Source organism: Bidens hawaiensis, unplaced genomic scaffold, assembly GCF_021521415.1.
Source record: "Bidens hawaiensis isolate Kalapana, Puna unplaced genomic scaffold, B.hawaiensis_p1.1 tig00058111_1, whole genome shotgun sequence".
In the NCBI taxonomy this organism is placed as follows: domain Eukaryota; kingdom Viridiplantae; phylum Streptophyta; class Magnoliopsida; order Asterales; family Asteraceae; genus Bidens; species Bidens hawaiensis.
Genome location: NW_027500500.1, coordinates 58,402 through 82,848, shown reverse-complemented (window position 1 = coordinate 82,848; position 24,447 = coordinate 58,402). Strand labels below are relative to the sequence as shown.

At 38.2% G+C, this 24,447-nt stretch overlaps 1 pseudogene; it reads left to right on the top strand.

Moving 5' to 3' along the window:
• The first annotated feature begins 13,995 nt into the window (after positions 1-13,995).
• On the top strand, positions 13,996-15,029 carry LOC143602196 (protein EXORDIUM-like 2 pseudogene; annotated as a pseudogene).
• The last annotated feature ends 9,418 nt before the right edge of the window (positions 15,030-24,447 follow it).

The following is a 24,447-nucleotide window of genomic DNA, read 5'->3' as shown; positions in this document are numbered from 1 at the left end:
GTGTAAATATATGATAATATTATTATGTGGTAAAATTGTATAAGTAAGTGCATGTTAATTTGATTATGAATTACACTATGAAAAGGGACTATATGTTTGTTAACTTGTGTGCAGGTAAAAATGGCAAGAACACCTAGTGTGTCGACGGAAGAGGACCCGGAAGAGGTCAGTTCCGGGGCCTCTGGAAGCCCAAGTGTAGCACCCAGCTCCGAGCCTTCGGAGGCTAGTCATAGTACTTCTAGACAGACCACCCCAGCTAGGAGTGCTAGTTTACCCTCCCCTGCTAGGGTTACCAGGTCTCCTACCCCGCCCGCACCACAGACCGCCCCGATTCCCCCCAGACACGGTCCCCGCCTCACGGCGCGGATCAGTGCCCCGTATGTTCCGCCCACTGTTACCCCACCCAGATCCACTTACCATAGGGGCGAGTCCTCCCGCCCCCAGCCCGAGCCTGCGACCCTACCTGTGTGGGGTCTTCCGAGGCAGGAACGGGACTTGGCGGCTTGGCTACGTGTTCTCACCGAACAGGTGAACGAGCACTCTGCCGCCCTGGTTGTGGGGGTACAGAGGCGGGCGTACCTCGGGGACAGCATACAGGACCACCAGTATGCTATTAACCAGTTAAAGAGGGAGTGCTCATACTCCCACTGGTTGATCGGCCAGATGGAAACCCGAATCCGGGTCATGGTGGCGGTGTTGGTGGTGCTGGTGGCGGTGTTGGTGGGGTTGGTTTACCACCATGTGTAGATGTGTTAGATGGTAGAATCTTGAACCGCTTTTTGATACTCCATGTGAGCAGTTAGTGGTGATGCTAACATGGAGTGAATCTTGTTTAGTATGATACAACCACTGGCCCATAGGGGGTCTCTTTTAGGGCATATCATTATCGATACTTTTGGGTATCATTCAAGCACTGACCCATTGCGGGTTATGTCGAGATGATACCGACATAGGGCCCTTGTAATAAAACTTAGTTATGTAATGTTGACTGGAAAGTATGTAAACTGATGTTTGTGTAATATGTATCCATGTTTACTAATGAATGAAATATGTATTGTGTTTTATGATTTGAGATGGTATTGATTATATGTATTTCTTTGATGATTGTGTAGAATGGCACCGAAACGATCAACGAAAATATCGGAAGTAGATGTGAGCCGTTTGATTGCTCAACAGTTGGAGGCGGCGATACCGGACATAGTATCGCGCATCGCCGCCAGTATTAATAACTCGACCAATCCAACCCCTCCGAGCAATCAAACGCCCATAAATAATGACGGGGAACAAAATGCTAATCCTCCAAGGAATGATAACATTATTCCGAGTAATGACGCACCGCCTAGGGTGGTCGTTACTGACAGCAATGGCCCTATACCTACGGTAGAGACAAACCGTACGGAACCAATTCGTGCATCCAGGGGATGTTCGATCAAGGATTTCATGTTGTGCAAGCCATTAGAGTTTAGCGGGTCTGAAGGACCGAATGGGTTAGTTAAATGGATAGAGAAAATAGAATCAGTGGTGAATATTAGCAACTGTCCCGAGGATTGTATCGTTAAGTACGCCACCTGTACATTCACCGACCATGCCTTGACATGGTGGAACACCATAGTACAGACTCGAGGTCAGGTGGCGACAAACCACATGACCTGGACGGAGCTTAAGGCTCTTGTGTTGGAACATTTCTGTCCAAAGAATGAATTGCAGAAACTGGAAAATGAGTTGTGGAATCTGGAGATGAAGGGGGCGGACCACTTGGGTTATACCAATCGGTTCAATGAACTGTCACGATTAGTACCGTGGTTGGTCACCCCGGAGACGAAGAGGGTGGAACGTTATATTTGGGGACTTACTCCAGTAGTAAGGAGTATAGTCAACGCGGGGGGACACCGGACGTATGAAAGTGCAGTGACACAGGCTGGCATAGTCACGTATGATTTCTTGCGGAGCGGATCACTAAAGGTGACAGGAGAATCCGCTGGGGGAAAACGGGGTACACATGATCATAGAATCCAAGAAAAGCAGCAAAGCAAACGAGCTAGGCCCGCTGCCCAGAGCTATGCCATGACTAGTTCGGGCGGAAGGCAAGAACCGCAGAAGGGAACGTTTCCTAGGTGCGGGAAATGTGGTTACCACCATAGTGGCGTGTGCAAAGAGGTGGTGTGCCACCGGTGTGGCAGGGTTGGACACTACGCACCAAATTGTAAGACAAATCTGAACAACCTGAACCGACAACCACAACCTATTCGGGCGCAACCATTTAGAACTCAACCAGCCCGACAGCAGAACCCGCAAGGAAACCAGATGGTGACCACTAGCCGTGCTTGCTACGAATGCGGCAGCACGGATCACTTCAAAAGGAACTGCCCGAAACTGAATCAGGGAGGAAACGGGAGACAACCCGCGGGTCAACCATTGTCGTCCGATCCGGCGCGAGGCCGAGCATTTGTGATGGGAGCGAACGAGGCGCGCCAGGACCCCAGCGTAGTGACAGGTACCTTCCTCGTCTCTGGTCATTACGCTTCTGTATTATTTGATACAGGCGCCGATAGAAGTTTTGTCTCCGTTAGATTCCTTTCGATAGCAAACCTTCCTATTGGTGAAACCATAGAACCTTACAACGTAGAAGTCGCTAACGGTAAAACCATGATAGTTAATCGGATAGTTCGGAATTGCCCTTTTATTCTGAGCGAACAATCCTTCCTGATTGACTTGTTACCGGTAGAATTGGGTAGTTTTGACGTGATAGTGGGAATGGATTGGTTGGCACGTAATAGGGTAGAAATAAACTGTGAAAAGAAAACCGTCAAGATCCGGGTGTCGGATGACGAGGAGGTATTAGTGCAGGGAGAAAAATCCGGCACCATGATACCATTTATATCCCACCTCAAGGTGTTGAAATATATACGTCAGGGATGTGTGGCGTATCTAGCGAGCCTGACGGCCGCTGATTCTGAGGAAAAACGGGTGGACGATATTCCCGTGGTACGCGAATTTCCACAAGTTTTTCCAGAGGAACTTCCTGGATTACCGCCAACCCGACAGGTCGAATTCAGAATCGATCTGTTACCACAAGCTGGCCCTGTTGCTAAGGCCCCTTATAGACTTGCACCGTCCAAGATGCAAGAATTATCCAACCAGTTGCAGGAATTGTTGGATAAGGGATTTATTCGTCCCAGCTATTCCCCGTGGGGTGCACCTGTACTATTTGTGAAAAAGAAGGACGGAAGCCTTCGAATGTGCATTGACTACAGGGAATTGAACAAGTTAACCATCAAAAATAGGTATCCTCTTCCCCGGATCGATGATTTGTTCGACCAACTACAAGTGCGAGCTATTTCTCAAAGATTGATCTTAGATCGGGATACCACCAAGTTAAAATTCAGGAGGAGGATATCCCAAAAACCGCGTTTCGGACTCGCTACGGCCACTATGAATTTTTAGTTATGCCTTTTGGACTAACAAATGCGCCAGCAGTGTTCATGGATCTCATGAACCGAGTCTGTAAACCCTATCTTGACAAATTCGTCATTGTATTTATTGACGATATTTTGATTTACTCAAAGAGTAAAGAAGAGCACGAGCAACACTTAAAGTTAGTTTTAGAGCTCCTGGATCAGGAGAAGTTATTTGCAAAATTCTCCAAGTGTAACTTCTGGTTACAAGAGGTGCAATTCCTCGGTCACGTTATAAACCACCAAGGAATACACGTTGATCCGAGTAAGGTTGAAGCAATTAAGAATTGGCAAGCGCCCAAATCTCCAAAGGAAATCCGCCAATTCTTAGGCTTAGCTGGATACTATCGTCGATTTATAGAGAACTTTTCCAGCATCGCCCAACCTTTAACCCTCCTGACTCAAAAGGATCGGAAGTATGAATGGGGTGAAGAGTAGGAAACGGCGTTTCAAACGCTAAAACAAAGATTGTGCCAAGCGCTAATCTTAAGTCTCCCCGACGGAGACGATGGATTTGTTGTATATTGTGACGCATCCCATAAAGGGTTAGGATGCGTGTTGATGCAAAATAAAAAGGTCATAGCCTATGCGTCTCGACAGTTGAAAGTTCATGAGAAAAACTACACTACTCATGACTTGGAACTGGGAGCAGTCATCTTTGCACTTAAAATCTGGAGACACTACCTCTACGGTACAAAGTGCACCATCTTCACTGATCATAAAAGTTTGCAGCACATATTCGATCAGAAAGAACTGAATATGAGACAACGAAGGTGGGTCGAGTTACTAAGTGACTATGACTGTGACATCCGATATCACCCCGGCAAGGCTAACGTTGTAGCCGATGCCTTGAGTAGGAAAGATCGAGTTAAGCCACTACGCGTGCGAGCGTTGGGAATGGTAGTCCAATCGAGCATTTCGGATTTGATTCGAGTCGCTCAACGCGAGGCGTCGAAAGAGGACCAATTGGATAAAGAAGGACTTTACGGGAATGAGAAGAATTTCGAACAGCGTGTGGACGAAATTCTCTATTTCAAAAGTCGGGTTTGGATTCCGACCCTCCATGACCTTCGTGATTTGATCATGGATGAAGCGCATAAATCGAAATATTCCATACATCCGGGATCAGATAAAATGTACAAGGATGTGAAAGAATTTTACTGGTGGCCGGGTATGAAAAAGGATATAGCCACCTACGTCGGCAAGTGTACGACGTGTGCGAGGGTTAAGGCGGAACACCAAAAACCCTCGGGGATGTTACAACAACCGGAGATTCCCGAATGGAAATGGGAGCAAATCACAATGGATTTTGTGACGCATCTCCCCAAGACGCCCCGAGGTCATGATGCAATTTGGGTAATCGTGGATCGATTAACCAAATCGGCACATTTTATTCCAATTAGAAATAATTATAACACCGAGAGACTTGCGCAAATTTATATAAATGAAATAGTGTCTCGTCATGGCATCCCCATCTCGATCATCTCCGATAGGGATAGCCATTTCACCTCCAAACTTTGGCAAGCTGTCCAAGAAGCGTTGGGAACACGTATTGACCTAAGCACAGCTTACCACCCTCAGACCGATGGTCAGTCTGAGAGGACCATTCAAACTTTGGAGGATTTGCTTCGTGCCTGCGTACTGGACTTTAAGGGAAATTGGGATCAACATCTCCCACTCGTTGAATTTTCCTATAATAACAGTTACCATAGCAGTATAAAGGCAGCACCTTATGAAGCATTGTATGGGCGGAAGTGCCGATCACCACTTTGCTGGTCTGAAGTGGGGGACCCGCAGGTCATTAGATCGGATCTGGTCCAGGAGACGACCAGCAAGATTCTTGAAATTAAGAACAACCTGAAAGCCGCGCGGGATCGGCAGAAGAGTTATGCCGATACCCGTCGGAAACCGTTGTCATTTGAGAAGGGTGAAAAAGTATATCTGAAAGTATCACCCTGGAAAGGAGTGGTCAGATTTGGAAAGGCGGGGAAGTTGGCCCCTAGATATATTGGACCATTCATTATTACTGCGAAAATCGGTCCGGTAGCTTACCGATTAGAACTGCCTGAGGAACTAAGTGCAGTTCATAACGTGTTTCATGTGTCAAATTTGAAAAGATGTCTGGCGGATGAGACATCGGTGTTACCCTTAGAGGGTGTTCAAATAAATGATAAGCTCAACTTCGTAGAGGAGCCCATTGAAATAGTGGACGGTAAGATCAAGCAACTTAGACACAATAAGATCTCGTTGGTCAAGGTTAGATGGAATTCGCAACGAGGCCCAGAATTTACTTGGGAACGAAAGGATGAATTTCGGAAGAAATACCCCCACCTGTTTCCTCAAAAGGAAGTAGTTGTCGCGTAAAATTTCGAGGACGAAATTTTTATAACGGGGGGAGAATGTAACGATTCCGGCAAATCCAGGTATACCCTAGCCGGAATATACTATTTACGTGTTATTTAATACTGATTATATGAGTTATAGTACGTTTATACGAGTATATATGATTCATAGTACGAATCATACTCGATTATATAGTGAATCGTATTGGAATTACAATTAACCAATGAACGATTATTGAAACCCGAACGAATCGGGAATTACATTATAGACGAAGTATATAATGTTTAGTGATGTTTACGAAGTATTAATGCTTCGGGATAGGTGAATTATAGCACAGAAAAAGGATTTCGATTTAATGGTACGTCGGTACGCTAAACGAAACCTTTAACACCAAACCAAGCAAGAGACGATCAATCAAGCCGAAAAAGATGCGCAATTATTAATAATATGATGTTTTAATGTCATGGGTTAAGTTTTTAAAGTTTTTAAATCAGTTTTATGTAAATTTTATTTTAACCCGAAAAACGACCATTTTAGGCTCGTTTTAAGCCGAATTACGAGCTTAAACGAGAAACGAACTGAACCAGATTATCCACAACATTATCCGGATTGTGTAATCCAAATGTGTGGCTAATATTGAACTTGTGGGGCCCTCCCACCCCACCTCTTTGGCCGGCCATGTATACACACACACAATTCCATTCTTTTCTTTTTTTTTACAACACATTTCACTCATAAACTCTCTCAAATCTCTAACTCTTTCAAGTATTCATCAAATCCATCCATTCTAATCAAGAACACAAGGTATAAACATGTTATAATACATGATCTTTGGTGTTGATTTCTTTATTTTGAGTTGTTTTGCAAGAACAAGAGGTTCCAAGTGAAATATGGGTGAAAACCCGAGATGGAACCGGTTCTTGTATGATCAAGGGATGTATACAAGTTATACAAAGGATCTTGATCCAAGTAATGAGCTAAAAGTGTTTAGAATAAAATTTTACGGTTAAAATCTTGTTAAAATGGATTTCCAAGTGAAAGATGGGTGAAAACCCGAGATGAAACCGACTCTTGCATGATCAAGAGATGTATACATGTTATACAAGGGATCTTGGTCCAAGAAATGAGTAAAAAGAGTCGAGAACGGATTTTTACGGTTAAAACCTTTGTTTTTACTTAAAAACCGACACTATGAAAGAAATGGTTTGATTATTGGTATAGTTTGCTTGGTATAGTGTTAGTGTGCTTGTAAGTGTTGTATCTAGCGGCTAGCAAAGGCTAGAAACCGAGATCTTTGCGATCTAACGCTAGAAAACACAAGATAGTTCGGTTTTCGTGTGTTATGTGTAAAATGGACAGATTGTTGTGTGCTTAGAGTTGGGTCACGAAATTTCACAGAGATGATCTACACATGAAAATATGAGATCTGTGAATTTTTGGTAATTTTTGGATAAAAGATGAATATTTGGTGAATTTAATGCTCGGTTTTGGCCAAAAATAGTGAAAAATAGCTAAACATGATGAAAAATTCTGGAAAATTTAAGATAAGCTTTTTATAACATATAAAAGTCACCCACAAAATTTGAGCTCAGTTGGAAAAGTCTAAGTAGGCTTTTCGGTGAAACGAGTTCTAGGGCTTTCTAGCTCGGTTTTGGGTGAAAATGGCTTGAAAAATGAGTTTTAAATTCTGGAAAAATTCCAGGAAGTTATGAGGATGACAGAGATCATCCCAGAAAAATTTGGGATTTTTCTAAAGTGTTTTGGTATTTTTGACATATTTAGTGTTTTAATAAGATTTAAAAATAGATAAATAAATGTAAATATAGGAAAATAAATCTGGAAAAATTTTGTAAAATTTTCTTTCTGTCAAAATAAGTTTTGTGCAAAATTTCAAGACCCGAGACTAAACGGGTAATTATTTGTACTAAAAGGAACATAAAAACAAATTTTTAAAGCTTAAAACGTGTAAACCGGCAAAACTCGCATAAGCGAGCTGACTGGCATATAAAAACCTAAAAATGGACTATTTTCATAAATCTAAGTAAATTAAGTAAAAATAAATCATCCGAAAATAATTCGGATGATTTGGGTAATTTTACCCGATTTTACTGTTTCCGGCACATAAATGACGGAAACGGGCCCCGCGGCCAAACGGGGTGTCAAACCGAGCTCTAATTTCATCACTTTAACTAAAATAGCATCCAAACACCATTTTGGGTCGGGTGTGGCCCAAACTCATTTTTGAAACTAAAAACGGATAACTGTGCTAGGCACGCAAATCAAGGAAATCATAAAAATGATAATTTTGACCGTCAGACTCTAAGCAATGTCACAATCTGAGTTCTTAGAAGTGTCACGGGGTTAACGTTGTCCCCGAATCGAGTACAGTACTGGGTTAACAGTGTTCCCAGATGTACCGATTGATACGTATTTAAGTTATGGGAATTATATAGTAACGACTAGATACTATATTACAGATCCAGGCACGTAGCTGTTCATTATATTACCCACCGACTCACAAAAAGGTGAGTTTTCACGAGCCCCTTTTAATGAATTGTTTCAATTATATTTTCCCGGGGCGGAAAACATGTCTTATTTAAAGTATTTAAGTACATACCGATCGTATGGAAATACTTGTATATTTATATATATATGGTCTGATGCACAGAATATATAAAATGTTTATCATGTATTATTGTTCTGGGGTAACATAGTTCCCAGGGGTTATTATTGTTCTGGGGTAACATAGTTCCTAGGGGTTATTATTGTTCTGGGGTAACATAGTTCCCAGGGGTTATTATTGTTCTAGGGTAACATAGTTCCCAGGGGTATTTATTGTTCTGGGGTAACATAGTTCCCAGGGGTTATTATTGTTCTGGGGTAACATAGTTCCCAGAAAGTTAATGGAAATGTTCTGGGGTAACATAGTTCCCAGCATGATTATATTGCTAATAAATGACTATTAAAATGATTTGTCAGTATTTATTTAAATTAGTGAAACTCACCAACTATTCGTAGTTGACCCGTTTTCTTTACATGTTTTCTAGGTATGCCCAAGTTGGAATGATTGATATGTGCTTAACTATCTGTGCTACCTGTTGGAAGCTTGCTGCTCTATGTTTTGTAATGAATTTATTAATGTCTTATCGGTAAAATATGTGTGTAACACCTAGACAGTAACGAAACTCGCAACAATGTAATATGTTATAAATTAATGTAGTGGTGTTTTCCTTATAAGCAATGCTGTTGATATCAGATGTGTCTGTTGCATCCCGTGTACGTTTCCGCTGCGGTTACGGGGTGTTACACCTAAAGCCATTGCCTTATTTAACTTACCTACGAGACGGACCTGGATATAATGGGCAAACATACTTTATAATCAACTGTGCATCAAGTATATTATATATGTGTGTTGCATGATTAACGCCAAATAAAATTAAACTTATTTACTTGTTATATATCATTAGTCATTGTACGATGAAGCTATCCCATTTCTTTAAACCTACATACTTTTCAAATATTTTAAAATTGCCACTTGTTGTGAACATGGTGCGCTAAATGAGCATGAATGGATCATTAATTGTATTAAAGGTTGGAGGTTTGAAATTAAAGGTATAGACTAAATGCAGCCGCTTTGAATTTTATTTTTTTCGGATTAGCTCCCTCTCTTTCAACTCACATATCAATCATGATTAAGAACAATTTCATATAATATATCAAATATTGAAATTTGAAAATATCATATATAGTTACACAATCAAAATTAAAAAAAAAATATAATATATACTTAATTTTAACTTCTTAAAAAGGGCATATATATATTGCTTGGGGACATATGTGTTTTCAATATTTGTAGGGATATATATGAAATTTCCACATCAGATTAATATTTTTCTTTTAAAGAACATCGAGATTAAATCTGGAACAGTTTAACTAATGCAAATTGGGCTCAGTTTGATGAAACATCTTATGGCAATCTAAATGTTCATGATTCAATTAGACATTGCCTTTTCTTGTTCACCTTTCAAGGTCAGGCCAAGGAATGGCTCCAATCACTCAAAGCAGTTTCCATCCCTACGTACATTAACTCAGTTAGCAGCTAAGATCCTGAGTACGTACTTCCCACATGTCGAGACTGTGCGCATGTGAGGCAAAATCACGGATTTTGTGTAGGATGACAGAGAATATCTTTATAAGGCATGTAAAAAGTATAAAAGCTTATTGAGAAGCCACCCACATAATGGATTGGAACTTCGGTTCGTACTATAAACTTTTTATATATAACGGTCTTAATCCTTACACGCTTATGACCATTGATGCATTCGCAAGAGGATCACTTCCCTTACAGACACCCGAGGACACTTATGTTTACCAGTTACTCGAAGAGTTGTTCTTAAACAACCATCACTCCTGTTACAAGGCATATAATACAAAGAAAAGGAGTCCACCATGTGAACGAGTGCACAATTCTATAAATGAACTTGAAAAATACGAAACTTTGCTAGACTTTGGCACACAAAGTCGATAGGATGCAGGTGAATAGAGTATCTTAATGCGAGTTCAGCACCGCCACCCCCCCCCCCCCCTGTCACACCCCGACCAATGAAGGCGGAACGTCGAGGCGAGACATGATTGTTCATTGCACAACGACACTATAAAGTGACAATATTTAAACAACTCATTTAAATCGATATCATCGTAAATAACACAACAATTGTTCATACAAAATGCCAAATAGATAGATAAACAAATAACTTATTCTTTCATTTTCTAATATCCTAAAGCCAAGATGATAAGTTTCTTCAAGTAATCCAATTAATCTAACATCAAACCTGTAACATTGCATAAAATAGAGTTTGTCAACACAAAGGTTGGTGAGCAATTTTCATAGTTTTGGACAATAAGTATATAGTATGAAATCCACAACTAGTATAAGAAAACAATAAATAATAGCAACAATTTAGATAATAAATCCGTCAATAAGAATACATTGACGACAATAATGAAATCGTCAAAAAGAATACATTGACGACACCTTTCTATATGGGGATACCATATATACTCGGAATTAACGTATGATCATACTTTGATGAGGCTACCCGCCTTAGCATTCAAGAATTTAAACATAATCATGTAAAGCATATAACACCAAATCGAGCATTTATTTAAGTAAACATATACAATAAGTGTTGTGGTTTAAGACTCAAGTATAAATCATTTGAATTTGAATAAGTATGCAATGCCACCCCCAAAATGAAAGATGGAAAACGGGAGATGAAAACGTACTCACATTAACAAGTAACTTGAAAGATAGTGTTGTGAATAATCGGAGAGATCGGTTTAACAGAGCAAGACCTATATTAAACGGGTCTTGTGTTAGTAGGTAGTCTTGGAAGGATTTGAAATAAAATACATGACAAATAAAGTTTAGGGTTTAAAATGTAAATATTTGAGAAATAAAATAAACGAGTTTAGTAAAATAAGTTTACTCAAAACCGGGTCTCGGTATTTTATTCATTAGTTTTTTTTACTCAACCTATGTTAAGTAATAATGTGGGTTAAAATGCAATATTGCAAAACCCTTGGTTATAAGAATACCAAAACGAGGTTTAACGAGTGCTCGGGTTTGTCGGTTCGAGACTTGATAATTGACCAAGCTCAAAGTTAACTTCCCAAAATAATAACTGTTATGAGATAACTCAATAAAATCAAAATAGACTTAACCAAGTATGTAGTTCTATTGTGAAGAACCTTAACGTTCGTTAAGCGAGTATACGACTTTTATCGGTCCGAACTTGTTATAAGATCAAGTTGGTTACCAACATGCCAAGTATGTTTAGAAATGAACTAAAATTGTTTTAAAATATAATCTTGAAGAAAAATATGAGTTTTGGTGGCTAACAACACACTTGTGTGTCTTAAGCGAGTGAACTCGGTTTAGTTCGGTTTTTGGTTCGGTCATTGACTCGAAATAAGACCGAGGATGGTTACCACATACCCAATTACCATGGAACTGGTAAAATAACTTATAAATAATAATACTCAAAACATTCAAAAAGTTAACAATAAAGCTTTTAAACGAAAGTTCGGTTTTTGGTTCGGTTCTCAACTCGGGATGAAACTGAGGCTAGTCAACACATACCCAATACCATGGAACTTGACAAATATGAACAATAAACTAAAATATGCAGAAGTTAAGCAAGTATAACAAGTTATATGGTTAGATTTGTTAAATATATAAACAAGTCCTCCATGTAACCTTGCCTTACTAGCCCGACATTTCAACCGGCCAAGACCGGAGAAATGAAAGACCGAAGGTAAACAAGGAGTGTATATTATATATATGTTGTATATGTTGTAACATCAAGCTTTAAGTATCGAGAAGTTAGTTAAAATGAAATGTTAGCTTAGTTTGACCTTGAGAGTCAAACTATGAATAACAACCTTAGAATTCAAGAATTTGAGAGAGAAATGAGGAAATGAGCAAGCACAAATGAAGAAGATGCGTGTGTATATATAGAGTAAGTTGAATGGGTCTTTCATAAAGGGTGTTGCATGAAAATGGGTTGTTTAAAAAAACCCAAGAAAGCACAAACTACAAATGGGTCTTTCAAGTCTCTATTTTGGTAGTTTTAATCCCTGGAGTTCGTTTTGAGCCATTTCGGGGCATTTTAAGAACCGAAAGGGGTGTTTTTTTTAGATCCGACAACTATAAAACAAATATGTAACATAAAATTCATCATTTTAATAATATCGAAAGGTTCGGGATACAAAACGGATCAGGTTTACATTAAGAATACAAGTATAAATTAATCCAAAATTGACAAATGTCATCCCCCTCCACCACCACACTTTTGAATGCCCACATATTTTTGGGAGTGAATATTCACTTTCTATGGGCATTTTATTTTCGCTTGATTTTCTTTTCTTGTTCAACCGACTAAAATTATATTATCAGTAATAAATAGTATCGTTGAATCAAAAATATTTATAAAAGTTTGATCAATATATTTTTTAAAAACATATGAAAAGATTTAACATTTAAATTAATATCCCTATAGATGGGTTAGGCCAGCATATGTCTACAGTGGAGTATCGTACTATCCTTAAGCATCGCCTCATGATTCCTTTATTCCTGGTTGATGAGATATGTCGTGTTTGTCGTAAGGCGTGTTTAGACTCATATGGGAAGCACGCGGTGCACTGTAAAGAGCTCCTAGGTTCAAGTACTGACACGATCTGGTTAGGGATGTGCTCTTTGATATATTCAGGCGGGCTGGAATTTCTGTTAAGAAAGAAGCACCTGTGAATTTCCTGACTGACCCGTCGGAGGGAAGATCATCTCTTCAACCGGCTGACATTTTGGTGTTTGGATGGATAGGAGGGAAACACGTGTGTGTGGATTTAACAGGGGTTTCCCCTTTGGTGGGCTTAGGGAGTAGTGGTTTCGCAGCCGGTCAAGCCGCATTAAAAGCTGCTTCATGTAAGGTGGCAAAACACGAGAAGGCGTGTCTTGAAAACCAACATGTATTTATTCCTTTTGCTTTTGACACTTTTGGTTTCCTCGCGCCTGAAGCTGTGGAGCTACTTACCCGTGTTCAGCGGGTCATGCATAGTAATGTTATGACTCCAAAATCAGTAAATGTAGTTTTTAAAAGATTGGGTTTTGCAATTCAAAAAAGGGGTAGCGGCGCAACTTGTTGCCCGCTTGCCTTCTGTTTCGATGTAATCTAAACAAGAAATCAATTTAATTTTAAAGTATTACCAAATTAACACGTCCAAAATTGAATTGAATTAATACTGAAATTAAGTAAACGAATTTCATGTCAAACGATTCACCAGCTATTCGGTTTGTTTAGAAAGCTAAAGCTAGGGTTAACTAAAAAAAGAACACAGAATTATATTGATCAGTTGGCAATAGAAAGTTATAATGAGTAAATTAAGTAAAAACTAATTGGATTGATTAAATATAAATGAAAAACATTTGTCTTTTATTTTAAATTTTTAATCAACACTATTTTAGAAAAAAAGAAAATTATAAAAGTGAAGAGGTTGAACTTAATCATACATGATGTATACACTCCCCCAACCAAGTCAACACGACGCGTTTTTCCAATCCACTTAGCAATTAACATGCATCCAGCTTTTTCCCCTTAAACCCTAACACCATAAATACCCCTAACACACAACACATATTCCATATCATCGTACTTTCCAATTAACACCATGCATACCATCTCCATATCCTCCTTAACATTCTTAGCATCCTCCCTCCTCCTCATCTCCACCATAATCCACCCATGCTCCGCCACAATCCCACGACAACTAGCCGTTCTACAACCACCGGTCACCATCCTCAAATACCACAAAGGATCCCTCCTCAATGGTAGAATTAACGTTAACCTTCTTTGGTACGGCCATTTTACTCCCATCCAAAAATCAATAATAACCGACTTTATCACATCACTCAACACACAGTCCCCTCCACGACCCTCAGCCTCGTCCTGGTGGCAGACCACCAGGAACTACAAAGGTGGGCCGCGGAGTATTCAACTAGGGAAACAAATAGTTGATGAACAGTATACTCTTGGAAAATCACTAAAAGATTTCGATCTTATTTCATTAGCTTCCAAAAATAAAGGGGCTAATGTAATAAGCCTAGTGCTGACATCAGCTGACGTCACTGTAGAAGGTTTTTGCATGAACCGGTGTGGGACCCACGGGTCCACACGTGTGAACAAGGGCCATAACTTTGCATACGCGTGGGTTGGTAACTCGGCCACGCAGTGTCCAGATCAATGTGCGTGGCCGTTCGCGCAACCAATTTACGGACCAAAAGATCCGCCGTTGGTTGCACCAAACAGTGACGTGGGCGTTGATGGTATGGTGATTAATATTGCGACCGTTTTGGCTGGGACGGTGACGAACCCGTTCAAGGGCGGGTATTTTCAGGGTCCGGTTACCGCTCCGTTGGAAGCGGTTACGGCTTGCACCGGGATATTCGGGTCGGGTTCGTACCCGGGATACCCGGGAAAGGTTTTGGTGGATAAGAAGACCAAGGCTAGCTATAATGCGCAAGGTGCGAACGGGCGTAAGTATTTGTTGCCGGCTATGTGGGACCCCAACACTTCGACGTGCAAGACACTTGTGTGAGGATGACTTGGAAGATGACGTGTCAATTATAGTTATTCAATTGTTTAAAGTTATATGTTGTTTAGTTTAATGTTTGCTTTGAGATAATATAGAACGGCAATTAATATTTTTTATTTATAAAACATAATAGTATATAAACATCTATCTTTATATAATTCTGTTTATCACATAGTGTTTTTACTTTTTAGTCATAAGTCATAAAAGTATTCACATATATTTTTCTTCTTTTAATAAAATTTATTTTTTCTTTTCGAGAAAAAAATACGAATTTTTTTAATGTTTTATAAACGATTAAATGCTACACTCTACATGAATTGAGCCCTCTTTGTATGTAAGAAATTATAATCTATTAAAGCCGCACTAGTCTCGGTTATCGTACCTTAAAGAATTGAGTACTTTTACAATTAGTTTTAAAAGTAACACTAGTTTCCAAAATTCCCAAGAGTATTTGTTTACAGAAGTTTTGCTATAATTGGATTGGGATATATAGTCTTTAATACCGGATTAAATGGGAATGGATACAATGAATGGAATGCCATTGACATTTGACATTAGCTGTCGGATAGCAATGTGGAAAAAAACTTGAATTACTTTTGTCTAAGTCAAGATTTTTACTATATCTGGATCCAATTAAATAGTCTTTATTTATGATCATTTGTTGTCATCGCCACTCGGGTGTTCAGGGAAGTTTTTCAAAAGGTTTTCTTCGTGAGGTGGTCACGGGTTCTAATCCTGGAAGAGGAAAATTTGCCAAAATAACTTTCAAGGACAAACGTGTATTTTTTGTAAAAAAAAGATCACTTGTTAAATGCTACACTGATTGACTAAAATCCTGATTATTTTTTATATTCGTGTCAAGTTTTCCACTGGTAGAGTGTAGATCATCAGTCTCACGGTTCATTGTTAAGTCTAGAAGTTGGGATGCAAAAACAACTTCAATAAACATAAGTTGGTACTTGGTACTTGGTAGTCGGACTCATAGAAGTCCAGTTCAAAGGTAAAGCAGATTAATGGGCCCTAACTTATAAATAATAATTGGAGAAACCCAACAATTTGGGCTAAACAAAACATGGGGAAAAGTAGTGGGCCCTTTTCTAGTTGATTCGAATAAAAGACTACACAGATTGGCCAATGTACTCAAGTTTCGACTTTCGAGTTTGGTTAATAAGTTTCACATTTGGCTGTTCAATAATAATAATAATTAAATGAACTTTATTTTGTTGAAAAAGCACACATGCGTAGAGTTGAACAAAACGGGTTTTCACCAAAACCGGTAGTCTGGTATGTCTTATCTAGCGCCGTTGAGATGAGAAATGAACAAGGTATGTAAACAGATGGAACCGGATAATGTTTTGTCTGTGTTTGTTCATTAAGATTTTAGCAGACAAGCAAATAGTTCGTGAACACATAACCAAAACAGAATTTTACGTCTTTATTCATTCGTTAAGGAAATGAATTTGATCATGTTCATTTGTGTTTATTTGTTAACTTTTAAGATGAATACAAATGAACTTAAGTGAAGATGACAGACATAAACAAACATAAATGATCATAAACGAACATAAAAATGGTAGTGCTCATGTAGAACGAGAGCAGTGGATGAGTATAGAGAATGAGAGAAAACAAGAGTTCTTTAAGTTCGGACTTCGCCTTTTGGGACAAGTTACTCCCTAGTCCCTACCTTGATGGTTTGCCCTGGGAGTTGTGCCTTTAATACCCATTCTTCTTCACTTGGGTTTTTATGGATTTGCCTTGGACCTCCACAAGTTGATACAGTTGCAACAAGTTCCTTTGACGAGCATAGTGTGGCGACATACCTATCGGACTTGGATTTCATCTCCCCGTGTATGGTGGACACAATTTCACCCAAAGCATGAACAATCTGGGCTCCCTAATATCTTATGATACATTTAGCGTGCCCTTACCACTGATATCATCAAATATACAGTGGTTCTACACCTTATATCTCCAAAAGCACGCCTTTACGAAAGCTGCATCCATTTCTCTTGAAAAGCACACTTACAGCCTCGGGTCTTCTTCCAGGTGTCTTTAAAATTTCTTCAACCAATTGAATGAAGCAATTTTCGTATAACACTTCTACCCTACTTCCTTTGTCCACCTGAATTCGTTGCACCCTGTGACAATCGCATTGGTTGATGTGATGCAAGTCCGACTTTCCTAATTTTTTCATTCAAGGTGGGAAATATTAGCAGTAGTTTTTTCAATTGTGAATTTCTTTAACTCGGGTTCTCTTCCTGGACAGTCTGATAACTTCACTATCCCTATTTCATATCATATTGATTTCCCCTCAGACATCTTCATTGCCCCCGAGATCATATTTGGCGCGATTCCGGATGTGGCTTCTGTGTTTTCTTTACAGATGCGTCAACTTTTCGTAATTAACTTCAACTCAAATTTTCTTTTCAAATTGAAGCAGTTGTCTGTGATATGGCCTCTTTCGTTTGTGAAATCACAACACAAAGCATTAGGGGGAGCTTTGGCCCTAATGGTCTCTGGTTTTTGGAAACTATGTTTATCTATTTTAGTTGCAAGAGTTATCGCCTCTCCTAATGCCTCTAGACTAAAGGCCAAGCATATGGTGTGAACACATTTCTTTTAGGTTTAAGTGTCGTTTTTGGTTGTTGGTATACAGAAGTTTTCATTCATCTTTCCTCGAATAATTGTGTATTAACACATTGAAAGACTTTGGCATTTCTTCACTTACCTTCTCACATAAGTGTGCATTGTGGACCATATTAATGAATCTGCTTATCTTCATGATCTTCAGATAATCTTATTTTATTTGCATGCTTTCTCTAATAAACCTTTTTTCTTAAAACAAAAAATTGTGTCACCTTTTCATCATCCCTTCTTCGGATTTAAAGAACTTCATTTGGATTCCTCTCCATTTTCTCATGTTGGTTGAAACATATCATAAAACCTTTCTTCAACTCTTCAAAACTATCGATGCTAGTTGTTGGAAATTTATTGAACCACACCCTGCCTGGGCGAGCATATGACACCATGCTCACTGATCTATTCTGGTTGCACTTGTGAAGGAGTATATACGGTCACCTGGGTCTGTTATTCCTTTGTACTCCCCACCCTGAAGAGATCTTCAGCTTTAGAGGAAATATCAGGATGACAGCACGATGGAACTAGGCGGACAAAGAGGCTTTGCTAGGTCGTCGTTAGACTTTCTTCCAAGGATGACTATCACCACTGACGGGGTCACCTAGGCCAGCGTGAATGCAAAGTTGTAGTTGGAATTCATTCAATGTCTCTTTCATATTGGAGTGAATCTTTCTATATGAGAAGGGGGTAAGTGAATTCAATGCTGAGAAGGGGGTAAGTGAATTCAATGCAATATTGATCGTGTCGGGACAAACCCGTTACTATCAGATGCACAATTACATATACATATACTATCAAACTAAATGATTCATCGTTTGACGAGTGTTGCTCCTTAAATATCTTCCCATATGATATGATCTAGGGCATTTAATGCATGACATGACCCTTCTTTGAGGATTCCACGTGTTCTGACATTTCGCCATTCATGTTTGTCTCCTGTTTAAGTATCCCGGTCTAGGCCTCATGGGTCATGTGCCACTTACTAATCTTTGTCCGACGAACAATATGTGAGTCCGACCTTATTTTGCTGAGATGAGTTCCTTAGGCGCAATATGATCTCGGGTATTATTTCCGAATATTTTCCGAGTGAACCGATATGGGCTATTTCGGTCGTTCCTTGTAATACTTTATATATCTTTATCATTATATTTTCTCTTTGCTTCAATCACAACCACTTTAAGAAAATATTAAACAGTTATATGGTATGAATAGTGAAACCCGAAATTTAACTTTCTCATATAACATTTTTTGTTTCCTTTACCCACAATCACTCATAACCATACTATATAATTTGCAAATCTCTCTCGCATATTTTTAGGAAACATGTTGAGAATGCTTTTATATATATATACTAGTGGTGGTGCCCGCGCGCTGCGCGGGGACACAACGGGAATTTGGTTTGTAGCACGTCGACATGAGTTTTGTTTAAAATGACAAGCGATTAGATGACTAAAAAGTTATGGTGTAGAGTCCATAATTCGCGTAGACAACATCAGAACATGACTAAAAATTATACTAACCACTAAACTTTGTTACATAACTTTAATCCCACCTCAAAATTACAGTTGAACTCGTATGTACGGATAATTTATGCATCGCGTCTTTTAAAATGCATATACTCGGATAGGTTATGTATATACATTTCTTATAAATATGGTATTTTTCTAGCCAAGCAGACCTGACTTGAACCAAGCTGCAACAGCCCTAAACCGAGCCAAAAAAAATATATGAATGGAGCATCTAAAAAACGACTTAATAGGAATAAAATTATGAATATGTCACTAAACATGGTCTGCATTAGTAAATAAGATATAATTGTAATAAAAATGTTAAATCAGGTAATGAATTATTACAAAACGGGTCAAACATGCCACATCTGAAACGGGTAAAAATGGGTTAAAGTTAGATAAAGAATTGCCTGGAGTAACTTGAAATGTTTAAGAGCTTTTAGCACATCAAGTAAAGAGTCTGAGTCAGCACTCAACATATATTAAAATCCAAGCTTTTAAGAGTGATTTTCTTGATTTCTTCCGCTCCATATGATTCTTCTTTTAAACAGTCCTTTAATAGTAAATTTAAAAATAATAAAAAGTAAAGAAAAAAGATATAAATTAAAAATCCCGGCACTAAAGTAATTTGACATAAAGTATTTTTTAAATAAGTAGAATCATAACCATAGAGGTGGCAAAAATGGACAGGTAAAAAAGGGTCATGTCGGGTGAACCTAAAACAAAATTTGGGTAAAGTTTGAACCGTTTGACCCACTTGAACAGTTTTTTTTAGTCCAATACCTTAAAAGCAAGGGTCGGATCAGAAGACCCGTGAGTTTTCACTTTCGATGCGCATAAACCTTCTACATCTGGTCGCGCGCTTTCACTTTTGATATCACCTCTTAAGGTTCTTCCATTCCAAGTTTTATACCGAGTATAATCTGAAACGTTTAAAAACCGTAACAATTATAGAAAGAAGAAGGTTTAACAAAAACTGAATATACAGCGAGCATTTTGGACTTACATTTAAAGCCATTGCACTCTCAAACCCAATCATGTAACACTCACATATGATGGTCAACAGCCTCATCGATGATTCTTCAAGTCAATCCCCTGCAAAAACATGAAACATCCTTCAACATTAAAACCATGCTTTTTTTTTTTTTTACTATATGAGCAATAGATGAATGAGTATAGCTGAGCTAAAAACAATTATAAGTAAAAATGTACAACAATGTGTATAGCCTAAAGAGTTATAAAAATAAATTAAAATAATCAATCTTTAAAGAATAAGGATCTAGATTTACCTTCAATTTTTTTTTTTTTTAGTATTTTCTTGATTTTATTCTTGCATCCGTCACAGTGGGTATGTTTGGCAAGGAACTTTTAGAGCTTTTAGGGACTTTAAGCTTCAAGCTTTTTAGAAAAAGCTCATATTATCTAAAAAGTATTGTTTGGTTAGAGGAGCTTAAAGTTTTTAAATTTTGAGATAAAGCTCCTAATTGAAACGCTTCATTTAAAACATCTACAAGCTTTTAGGGTTTATAATTATCTAAATAACCTTCCTGTATATATTTATCAATCCCACCTTCCTTCACCGTCTTATCATCTATCAATTATCAATCCAAATTAATAGGCTTCCAATTCTATAAGGTTTCTGCAAGCAAGGAGGTTTCGTGATCTAACAGCAGTGAAAGTAAAGGTGATTATTACTTGTTTCTGATTTCAAATCTGATCCTTCGTGAATTCGTGCTTAATCCAAATCTGATCTTTGATTATTACTTGTTTCTGATTTAATTGATTACGCATGATTAAGCTGTTATGTTTATTGATGATACTTACCCATGTGCGATAGATGTGTTAGAATCGTTCTATGGAGTGTAAACAGTTGATTTGGGAATGATTGTTAGTCATCCTATTGTGAGGTATTATGCAATTATTTTGGTGCAATCTGGTGTGTGTGAATGGCAATTAACTTGTTTGTATTATATTTTGACAAATAGTTTTCATGAATTGAAAGAATGAAATCAGAAGGCCCTTTACTTAATCATGTTTCTGTATATTTTAGATTAATTGCCTAATCGGAAGTAGGGATGGGCAAATTCGGTTCAGGTAACGAACCGGTACCGGTACCGGTATCGAAATCGGTACCGAATCGGTACCAAATTTTTGAGTTTCGGGATCGGTACGGTACCGGTATTTCCTGAGCTCGGCTCGTTAGTTATAGTTAATGATGATTGTTCTTGAGCTGCGCATTGAATGCAAAGCATCATGTAAAACAACTTGAGTAAATAGTTAATAATGGGTTTATTAGTAAAATTTGTAGGGATAATGGTACAGTTTAATATCTTTATTTTTTATAGTTGAAACATCTAGTTTAAAGTAGGAAAAAAAGATCTAAAATGTGCAGTCATAATGGAATGAGTTTGTGAAGCCCACTGAGAGGAATTTTGACCATACGCATATTCTAAATACTAACACAAAAATAGTTGGAACAATTATGTGGCATCTTCATCTTAGTATATAATAAGCTATAGTTAAGACGATTGAAGCGAAAGATAACATAATGGTAATTTGTTAAATCCGATAGAAACCCGAAACCCGCGGCTATCCGATACCCGATGGGTTTTGGGACGGGTCTTTGTGTATCTTTGTTTATACTTTGAAGTTATGCAGAAACGGAAGTGGCCTGTATTCTAATTTGGACTTTTGACTTTGGAATTAGGTTGGCTTTTGATTTTCTTTTATACTTATATACTTTTGGCTTTCGATCGGATGGGAGGGTTCAGCATATGGCACACGCGTTTTCATTAACACGACCCAAGATAGTAAATTCAACCTCCCACACCCACCTGAAGGTAATATTTATAATTTTTTACACATGTATTTGGAACTTTTTCATGTTACTTTTAATGAATTCCAACGTCTTTTGTTTTTCAACTCCTTTATCAGGTAGATATTATTTGGTTGATAAAGGATATCCAGGCAGAAAAGGGTACCTTGTTCCATATTCCAAGACAAGATACCATCAATCTCAATTTCAAAGGGAGCCCCCGAATAATATGCAAGAAGCTTTCAACCGGTCACATTCATCTTTACGAAGTTATATTGAGAGGTCATTTGGAATTTTGAAGAAACGATTTAAGATACCTGGTACAATGCCCAAGTATAGCGTGCAAACACAAATTGATGTTATCATGGCAACATTTGCATTGCATAACTATATACGTAATTCTCAAGAAGATATCATGTTTACTATAATGGAGCAACATCCAAACTACATACCACGAGATGAACTTCATGATGTTAGTAACCATGACACAAGCACCAGTGGTCTTTTTGAAGGAACAACGAATGAGATGAAACATGTTCGCAACAATATTGCTACTTTGATATGGAATGCACGACAATAATGATTTAATAATATTATATTTTATTCTCGACTCTTTGCCAATGACTATGTTTTATTTAATAGAAAATAACCATGCTTTATTTATTTGAGAAAAAACTTATACACACACATATATGTGTGTGTGTGTGTGTGTGTGTGTGTGAGATTACGTTTACCATTATGTTTTTTAGTTATGCCCATTTTGGTTATTTTATATATTTTATTAAAAGCTCCAACTACTCTGTCAAATACTTAAATATATCTAAAAGGCTACAGCTACCAGCTTCCAGCCTCCAATTTCCAGCCACCAGCTAGTTTTGCCAAACATACCCAGTGAATATTTACTTTGAGTGAAAGAGTCTGTTTATGCAAGAAACAAAGGTAGCTAATATTAAATAACAAACCCGAGTAGCAAGAAACACATAGACGACCGGAAACCGGAACCTGAATCCTAGACGGCTACAAATCGGCACCGCCTTCATACACATAGTGGAGAAATTACAGATATCGTTTGGTATGGGAACTTGTTGATGGCGTTGGATTTGTATATATGTGTCTCATTGTAATGATGTAGTGATATATATGAATGAAATGGCCTTCCCATCTTTTCACATCAAACCGCCAAGCCTTGTACCGCCACGAATTGCCAGCGGTCATGTTGAGCTTGAACCACCATTAAACATCATATTATTAGACCCTCGATCAATTTCTGTAAACACCGTCACAAACTTACTTTCCCCACCTCTCCTCCCGTTAAAACATGTAATTAAGCACCTGAAGTACATCAATTGGAATTCAATTCGACAACATTGATGAAACAATTGCATAGAATAACACAATTTTAACCTAAAACATGTAATCAAGCTCCTAATTTCAATTCAATTCATCATAATCATTAAACCTTAATTATGTAATTCTACAAAACCTAGAAAATGAAACTCAGACATGCTATACAAGTCCATTACGCTCAAATTGAAGAAGAATATTATGCTAAAATTCCCCAATTTTGAAGTAGAATGAAGATGTTATAAAAGCCAGAATTTAACCAAAAAACTCACGGAATTCATAAGCAAAGGAAGGGTGATTATTGGATCATCGTTAATTGAGAAGATGACGTTTCTGTTACAAGCAAACACAGGTATGATCATCAGCATAATAGCATCGACTTTCGTGTCGAATGTAAAAGAAATTTGACTTACCCTTCTTCCTGCGGAACCACAGAACCTGCAATTCGTATAAACATGATGAAATTGATCAATAGTAGAAGAGGGTGGGTGGTTTTCGAGAAGCAAAGAATTGAAAATTGAATGGTGGTGTGCTATGGATTGATGATTGAAACCGATAATTAATTAAAAATGGTCAGTCATAATTAAAGGTGGTCTGCTGGGATGCTCAGGCGAGGGTTGGGGTAAACTACCAAGGGTGCCGGAACATGAACATGGAAGGATGTCGGAGAATTCAATTACAATTAATATTAAGGCGTGTACGTGTTATGATGAGAGAATGTAGGGAGGTAAAGAGTTGCATATCTCTATTATAATGTAATAATATAGATAACTATGGATAAGCAAACCATATACCGGTACCAAAATGGGTACTGCCAGTATTGTCGTAACCATACTATTTGAGGTTTCAGTATTGGTATAGCTCGGCTTGGTAACGGTATTTACTGAATTTTTTCTTACGGTACTGATACCGAACCGAACATTATGAGGACTGGACTAAATTTTTAAGAAATTCAGGATCTATATATAAATGATTATAACCATTTTATGTTCTCTAGCATATAATACTTAATTGACATAAAGCTTACACATTGTGTGATGCATTTCTAGGATATATCCAGGGATATTCTAAGTTTTAAGACGTCTTGACCACGAATAGATGTGGCTAGCTGTAGCACAGGAAAAATAAGTTCAAACAACCAACATGTGCAATGTCACAATCATAAAAGTGGATGCACCAACAAAATACAATACAT